Source organism: Tamandua tetradactyla, chromosome 15 (assembly GCF_023851605.1).
Source record: "Tamandua tetradactyla isolate mTamTet1 chromosome 15, mTamTet1.pri, whole genome shotgun sequence".
Classification (NCBI taxonomy): domain Eukaryota; kingdom Metazoa; phylum Chordata; class Mammalia; order Pilosa; family Myrmecophagidae; genus Tamandua; species Tamandua tetradactyla.
Window position 1 is genome coordinate 73,363,112 of NC_135341.1, and position 7,537 is coordinate 73,370,648.

General features: G+C 42.6%; 1 protein-coding gene across 2 annotated transcripts in view; it reads left to right on the forward strand.

The window, feature by feature from the left end:
* The window catches only part of SH3BP5 (SH3 domain binding protein 5), a 75,085-nt gene that overhangs the window by 22,720 nt on the left and 44,828 nt on the right, over positions 1–7,537 (forward strand). The gene's annotated exons all lie outside the window — the stretch shown is intronic.

The window sequence follows — 7,537 nt, forward strand, 5'->3', positions numbered from 1 at the left end:
GATACAAAATTATTGGCTGGATCTTAAATATATCATACCACTGCCTTCTAGCCTCCATGGTGCCTACTGAGTAGTCCGATCTCAGTCTTATGTGATTTCCCTTGTAGGTAGTGAATCATTTTCTCTTGCTGCTTTCAGGACTTTCTACTTCTCTTCAGCATTTGACAATCTGATTATAATGTGTCTTGGAATAGTCCTATTTGGATTTCTTCTGTTTGGGATTTGTTGGACTGTTGATTTGCATATTTGTCTTTTATAATAGTTGAAAAGTTATCCCCCATTATCTCTTCAACTAACCTTCCTAGCCCATGCTCTTCTCTTCTTCTGGGACACTGATGATGCTTATATTTGTGTTTTTCATGTTGTCAGTTATTTCCCTGAAATCCTGTTCCCTGTTTTCCATCTTTCTTACCATTTGTTCTTTGTGTGCTCTAATTCAATTGTCCTATCTTCTAGCTCACTTATTCTTTCTTCTGCCCGTTCAGATCTGCTGTTGTGGGTCTCTAGTATATTTTAAATTTGGTCTACAGTATCTTTCATCTCTGTGAGATCTGTGGTTTTTCTATTTATTCTTTCAAATTCTTATTTATCCTCTTCCAGTGTCTTCTTTTTTAAAAAAATATTTTTTATTGACAAATCTTCACACATACAGTCCATGCATGGTATACAATCAATGGCTTAGTGTCTTCTTGATATTCTTTATGTCCTTAGGAACATCTTGTTTTGTTGTTCCAAATTCTGTGTTTCCTCCAGTGTTTTAATTTGGCTGTTTAGGTCAGCCATATCTGCCTGAATCTGCACATACATTGTTATTTTCTCTTGTGTTCGGGGTATTTATTATTGTGATAAGGCTATTTTGCAAGTTGGTTTCCTTCACTCATCTAAGGTTTTGTATTTGCTTAGGTTTGCATTGAAGGTCCCCTTTTGCACTTGGTTTGTCAGTAATTCTCTGCCAAACCAAGGCCAGGTCTCATGGAGGGGATGCGATTCTGCTTGAGGATTCCTGACAGATGTTGCTCTTGGGCCACCTCTTCCCCTCAGTCCACCTATCCCCAACTGTGACAGCCATCTGAGCAAGATGGAGACCCCATGTAATTCCTGCCAGGGCCGCTCATCAGGATGCACTCTGAGAGCCACCAACCCCGTGCTGGAGGGTGAGCAGTGTGTACCTCAGCATGGACTCTGTTGCCCCCAGGCTCCCAGTTGGGATGACTTTGGGCTATGGGGCTGGGTATTTCAGCTGCCCCTGCCCACACACAGCCTAGAAATGCTTGGCGGATGGTGGGACAGGCGGTTGCAGGATCCGGCAGGGTGGCTTTCGTGGTGTCTGTCAGGGCGGCCGGGTGTACTTCTGGGTTCCCCATGGGGAGTGCCCAACTGTGGAACTGCATGGGAAGATCTCCCAAGCTGGCCACAGGGGTAGGCTGGAATGAAAGGATGGTCTGCTCCTTCAGACCTGCACTTCCCCGTAGGCTGTGTTTGCCCCCAGGGGGATCACACTCAGCTCATTCACCCCATTCTCTGTATCAATTTCTCCACTTTTTAATTCAGAATCTCCCTGTGTAGAAGACTTTCTCTGGTTACATGCACCCTGGAACTGTAGTCCTGGTCATTTATCTGTCCTTTCTTTCATTGTTCCATGGAGCTGGGTGAACTCAACCTGCTGTATACCACCATTTTCCTGGAAGTCTCTCCCTGTTTTTTTAATGCGGTTTTATTGAGGTATATTTACATACCCTACATCCATCCAAAGTATATGAGTGGCTTCACAGTGTCATCACATAGTTGCGTATTTATTACCACAATCAATTTTAGAAATTTACATTCTTCCAAAAAAAATAAAAAATAAAAAAAGAAAACCCCAAACATCCCATATCTCTAATCCCCCCTTATTATTGACTCCTAGTATTGGTGTGGTACATTTGTTACTGTTGATGGAAGAATATTAAGGTATTACTGTTAACTGTAGTCCATAGTTTGCAAAAGGTACATTTTCTCCCATATACCCCTCTGTTATTGACTCCTTGAAATAGTGTCATACGTTTGTTCTAGTTCATAAAAGAACATTTTTTTTCTATTTGTATGGTTAATCACAGTCATCATCTACCACAAAATTCACTGTGCTGTATTTTCACATGTTTTAACCCACAGCTTTCCTTCTGGTGACAGACATGACACTAAACTTCCCCTTGCCACTACATTCACCCACTGTTCAGCAGTGTTAATTATACTCACAGTAATGTGCTACTGTCACTTCTTTCCATTTTCAAGCATTTAAGTTCAACCTAGTTTTAAATTATGTACATATAAGCAACTGTTTGCCATTCTCTAACTTTATTCGATCCCCTGGTAGTCTATATTCTAGATTTTATGTCTGAGTTTGCATAGTATAATAAATTGATATTAGATCATACAATATTTGTTCTTTTGTGTCTGACTTATTTCACTTGACATAATGTCCTCAGGGTTCACCCATTTGTTGTGCTTCAGGATTTCATTCCTTCTTACTTCTGAATGTATATAAAAAACATTTTGTTTATCCCTTCATCACTTGATGGACACTTGAGTTGTCTTCATCTTTTGGTAATTGTAAATGTTTTTTCCTAAGAGTTTTATAGTTTTAGTTCTTACATTTATGTCATTGAGACATTTGAGTTAAGTTTTGTATATGGTGTGAGGCAGGAGATCCACTTTCATCCTTTTGTGCTGAATGTACAGTTTTCCCAGCATCATTTGTTGCAGAGAGAGACAATTCTTTACCTATTGAGTGAACTTGGTTCCCTTGTCAAAAATCAATTAGTCATAGATATGTGGATTTTCTTCTGTGCTGTCAATTCTATTCCATTGATCTATATGTCTATCCTTGTGCCAGTACCACACTGTTTTGATTACTGTGGATTTGCAGTAAGAGTCCTTTGCCCTTCCCTATGAACCTGATGACTAGCTTTTCCATTTCTGTGAAGAAGACTCTTGGAATTTTGATTGGGATTGCATTAAATCTGTAGATTGCTTTAGGTGGTATTGACATCTTAACGATATGCAGTCTTTCATTCCATGAGCATGGACTGTCTTTCCTTTCCTTAAGGTCTTTAATTCATTCAGTAATGAGTCGTAGTTTGCCTTGTATGTGTCTTTTACATCCTTGGCTAAGTTTTCCCTAGATATTTTATTATTTTAGTTACTAATTTTCTGATTTTGATAATTATAGCCTGATCATGTAAGAACATCCTTGTCTTTAGTAAATATGCACTTCACGTATTTTGGGGCAAAGGGGCATTGTGTCTACATCTTACCCTTATTGTTTCTAAATCAGAAATTATTTTAAATGGAAAAGTCTTTCCCATTCTCCAGCCCTGCCAACTGCCTTAACTCAGCTTCCAAATCATGGCACTTCTGTTTGGCTATGAAATCTGTATGTTCGCGAGTGCTTCCTGAGGAAAGCTGCACGGGACCAGTCTGGTGGAACAGAGGTGAAGGCCCACTGTGGTGGACTGTGATGTTCTAGCGGTGGAAGTAGATGCTCACCTGCTTGTTCGGAAACAAAGACAAATAAAGACAAATAAACCGGAGCCCTTCCACCTCGGAGAATCTCAGTTCTACCTGGGCCTTAAGATCCGTTCTCTTCCATACAGAGCAAATGTCTCCGAGACCCTTGCTAACCTCAGAAGAGGGAAACTCGCCAGAGAAGACATTGATGACTACAGTCTTTTCTTTCCTATCAGTGGAAAAAGGCTCTTGTGGTTCAGAGCCTGCATAGGCAGGGCTGTGCCAAGGGGAGAGCCCTCGGGTGAGGGGAAGGACACAGCATCTGGCCTCGTCATTGAGGCTCTTGAGCCATGTTGGGCCTGCCTGGGAACAGGAGCTGGCTGATGCCCAGACCCCCATGCTTTGCACCCATGTCCCACTTCACTTACACAGCCTAGCTGGAAGAGGGGGTATTCTGAAAGGTGATAGGACTGTTTCATGGAACCCAAGGGAGAGAAGCCTCTTGGAGTCTTAGGCGCAAGGCAAGCACATGTTTCTGTCACTCCTGGTCTGTGCCTGTTGTCCCAGTGCCTTTTTTAATGGTGCCTCTCTTCACTCTCAGAAAAGAAGATAAATAATATTCCTTGATAAATAGTATGACCACATAATTGCAAGATTGTGGTCAGGAACCCAAAAACTCTCCCAGCACCCCTCCTCTGTAGCCTCCTGGTTTTCTGCACCCTCACTTTCCTCTGTGCCTGACTCTGTCCCTCCCTCCTTTGTCCTGCTCCCCGAGAGAGGGTCTGGTGTAAGACTGGACGTCTGGGCAGAGGGTTTGGCAGGCACCCCAGGGGGCCTCTGCTGCTGAAGTCTGGGCTCCAGGTAGGAAAAGAAAAGGAATCAGAAGGGTGGAGAGTTAGGCCCTTGGACTCCAACAGTGGAGATGGTCTCAACTCAGAAACCCTGCCATTTTCTTTAAACCCTTGCTTCCCTTTCCATGTGTGTTCCCATCACTTTGGACCCGTGTGAACGGGTTTGCCTGGTTGAAATGGTGACCCCCACCAGTGTGGAACTGGCCCTGTAACGTGACTGGCAGTGCTGTGGTGCCAGGCTGGGCTCTGCGTTGGCTTTCTGCCCTCTGCCCTCTCCCACTGCCCTCCAGGACAGCTTCCTCCAAGCCTCTGCTGCCCCATGCCTCGGCCTCTCCTGATTTGGCTCCTTTGGCCCCGGTTCTCCTTGGCACAGTCTTTCTGCCTCTGCTGCAAAATTCCTGAATGGAAACGGATTGTCCCGGCTCCTCCTCGCACCGGGCCGTGAAGGGCACACCCCCTGGGAGCTGGAGCCCAGAGAAGGAGCTGAAGGATGGGTGGGAGGGAGGGCCCCCCAGAGTGTGGCATGAGGAGCTCTCAAATGGAGAGGCGGTGTGGGTGCGGAGTCCAATGTGGCAGCCACTAGCTACATGCAGCCATTTGAATTATAATTTAAATGAATAAAAATTCAATAAATTCATTTCCTCGGTTGCAGTGGCCACACAGCAGGTGTTCACTTAGCCACGGGTGGCTGGCGACGTCTGCTTTAGAGAGTTCAGATATAGAACGTGTCTCTTGTCTCAGGAAGTTCTCTTGGACTGCGTTGGAGAGCACTTCACCCCCTTTTTGCCCGATTGCCAATTAAAGTGGTTTTGCTGTGTTTTTGTCACTGCCGTGAGTGCTCTTAAAGACTGATGGAATGGGTGCGTGAAAGAGAACTTGACTTTTAGTAAATATAAAAACGTGCCAGGTAGGTACATTTCATAACTGGCCAGTGAGTCAGAATGTTTCCAGCAGTGCCTTTTATCACATGCTTATACAACCTTTTCTGCTAACAGAGACTTCGGTGGTCATTCTAGGGTGGTGTTTGCCCAGCTCCAGCTATTCTCCCCTGCTGTGGTCGTCATTTTGCCATATCCTAGTCCTGCATGTACTATTTATTGCATATTTTCCGTTAAATGGATTCACGTTTTTACGTCAGGAAGCGAAACTTCATGACTGTAAATGGAGAACCGTAAAAGGGAAATAAATATATATTTTTTAAAGCAAGCTTTTTATTGAAGAATAATAGACCTGTAGGCTGAGGGTCCAGCTCATCAGGGCGCACAGCTTGGTGACTTTTCAGAGGTAATATTTTGTTTCTAGTGGGTTTATTGTTTTGGCAGTTCTAGCAGGGTCCTTTCTCTGTGCAAGGCCCTGATTCTAGAGTAGTATCTCATCCCACCTTTTTTTAAAAAATATTTTTATTGAGAAATCTTCACATACAGTCCGTCTGTAGTATAAAATCAGTGTCTCACAATAACGTCACATGGTGGTGTATTCATCACCATGATCATTTTTAGAACATTTGCATCAGTCCAGAAAAAGAAATAAAAAGAAAAAAAACACATGCATCCCATATCCCTTACCCCTCCCACTCACTGACCACTAGTATTTCCATCTACCCAATGTTTTTTACCCCTCATCTCCCCTATTATTTATTAATTTTTTACTCATATTTTTACTCATCTGTCCATACCCTGGATAAAAGAAGCATCAGATACAAGGTTTTCGCAATCACACAGTCACATTGTAAAAGCTCTATCATTAGACAGTCATCTTCAAGAATCAAGGCTACTGGAACACAGCTCTACGGTTTCAAGCACGTCCCTCCAGCCACTCCAATACACCATAAACTAAAAGGGAATATCCATATAATGCATAAGAATAACCTCCAGGAATTTCTGATGTTCTTATTAGTAGTGAGGACAACCAGATCAATGGGCCGAGCCGTCAATCTTGGGGTTTGCCCCTATGAAACTTATTCCTGAAAGGACAGGCTAAGCCTACTTAAAATTAGGCCTCAGAGTCACCCCCAAAGAACCTCTTTTGTTGCTCAGATGTGGTCTCTCTCCCTAAGCCAACTGTGCAGGTGAACTCACTGGCTCTCCCTCTTATGTAGGACATGACTTGCAAGGGTGTAAATCTCCCTGGCAACGTGGGACACAACTCCCAGGGGATGAGCTGGGACCCAGAGAAAGTCTTCTTGACCAAAAGGGAAAGAGAGAAATGAGACAAAATAAAGTTTCAATGGCTAAGAGATTTTAAATAGAATCAAGAGGTTATCCTGGAGGTTATTCTTATGCATTGTATAGATATCCTTTTTAAGTTTATAGTGTATTGGGTTGGCTGGAGGGAAGTACCTGAAACTGTTGAGCTGTGTTCCAGTAGCCTTGATTCTTGAAGATGATTGTGTAAAGATATAACTTTTACAATGTGACTGTGTGATTGTGAAAACTTTGTGTCTAATAATCCTTTTATCCAGTGTGTGGACAGATAAGTAAAAAAATATGGAAATAAATAAATAAATAAATAATGAGAGTATAAGGGGTAAAATAAATTGGGTAGATGGAAATACTAATGGTTAGTGAGAGGGAGGGGTAAGGAGTATGGGATGTGTGAGTTTTTTCTTTTTATTTCTTTTTCAGGAGCGATGCAAATGTTCTAAAAAATGATTATGGTGGTGAATATACAACTATGTGATGATATTGTGAGCCACTGATTGTATACTATGTATGGGCTGTATACTATGTATGGGCTGTATGTGTGAAAAGATTTACCAATAAAAATAATTAAAAATAAAAAATTAACCTTCAGGATAACTTCTCAACTCTGTTTGAAATCTCTCAGCCTCTGAAACTTTATTTTGTCTCATTCCTCTCTTCCCACTTTTGGTCAAGAAGATTTTCTCAATCCCATGATGCCAGTTCCATGGGAGTTCTGTCCCATGTAGGAAGCTCCCCCCGGTTTTAAAAGGGAGTTTAGCAAATGCAAAGAGGTGTTGGAGATGCAATAGCACCAAACTGAGACTTTTCTCCTTGACAAAAAGCAGAAGGTTTAAGAACAGATCTAAGAATAACTGCTTCACTGTTCTAGAAATTACACTGACTTTCTGATTTGAGAGGCACCTGCAGGGCAGACCCAGGGGGCCGGATGTGGCATGGGCACCACAGCAGACCTCAAGCTTTTTGGCCTCAACTTCCCTTTGCACTCTTAGTAATCCT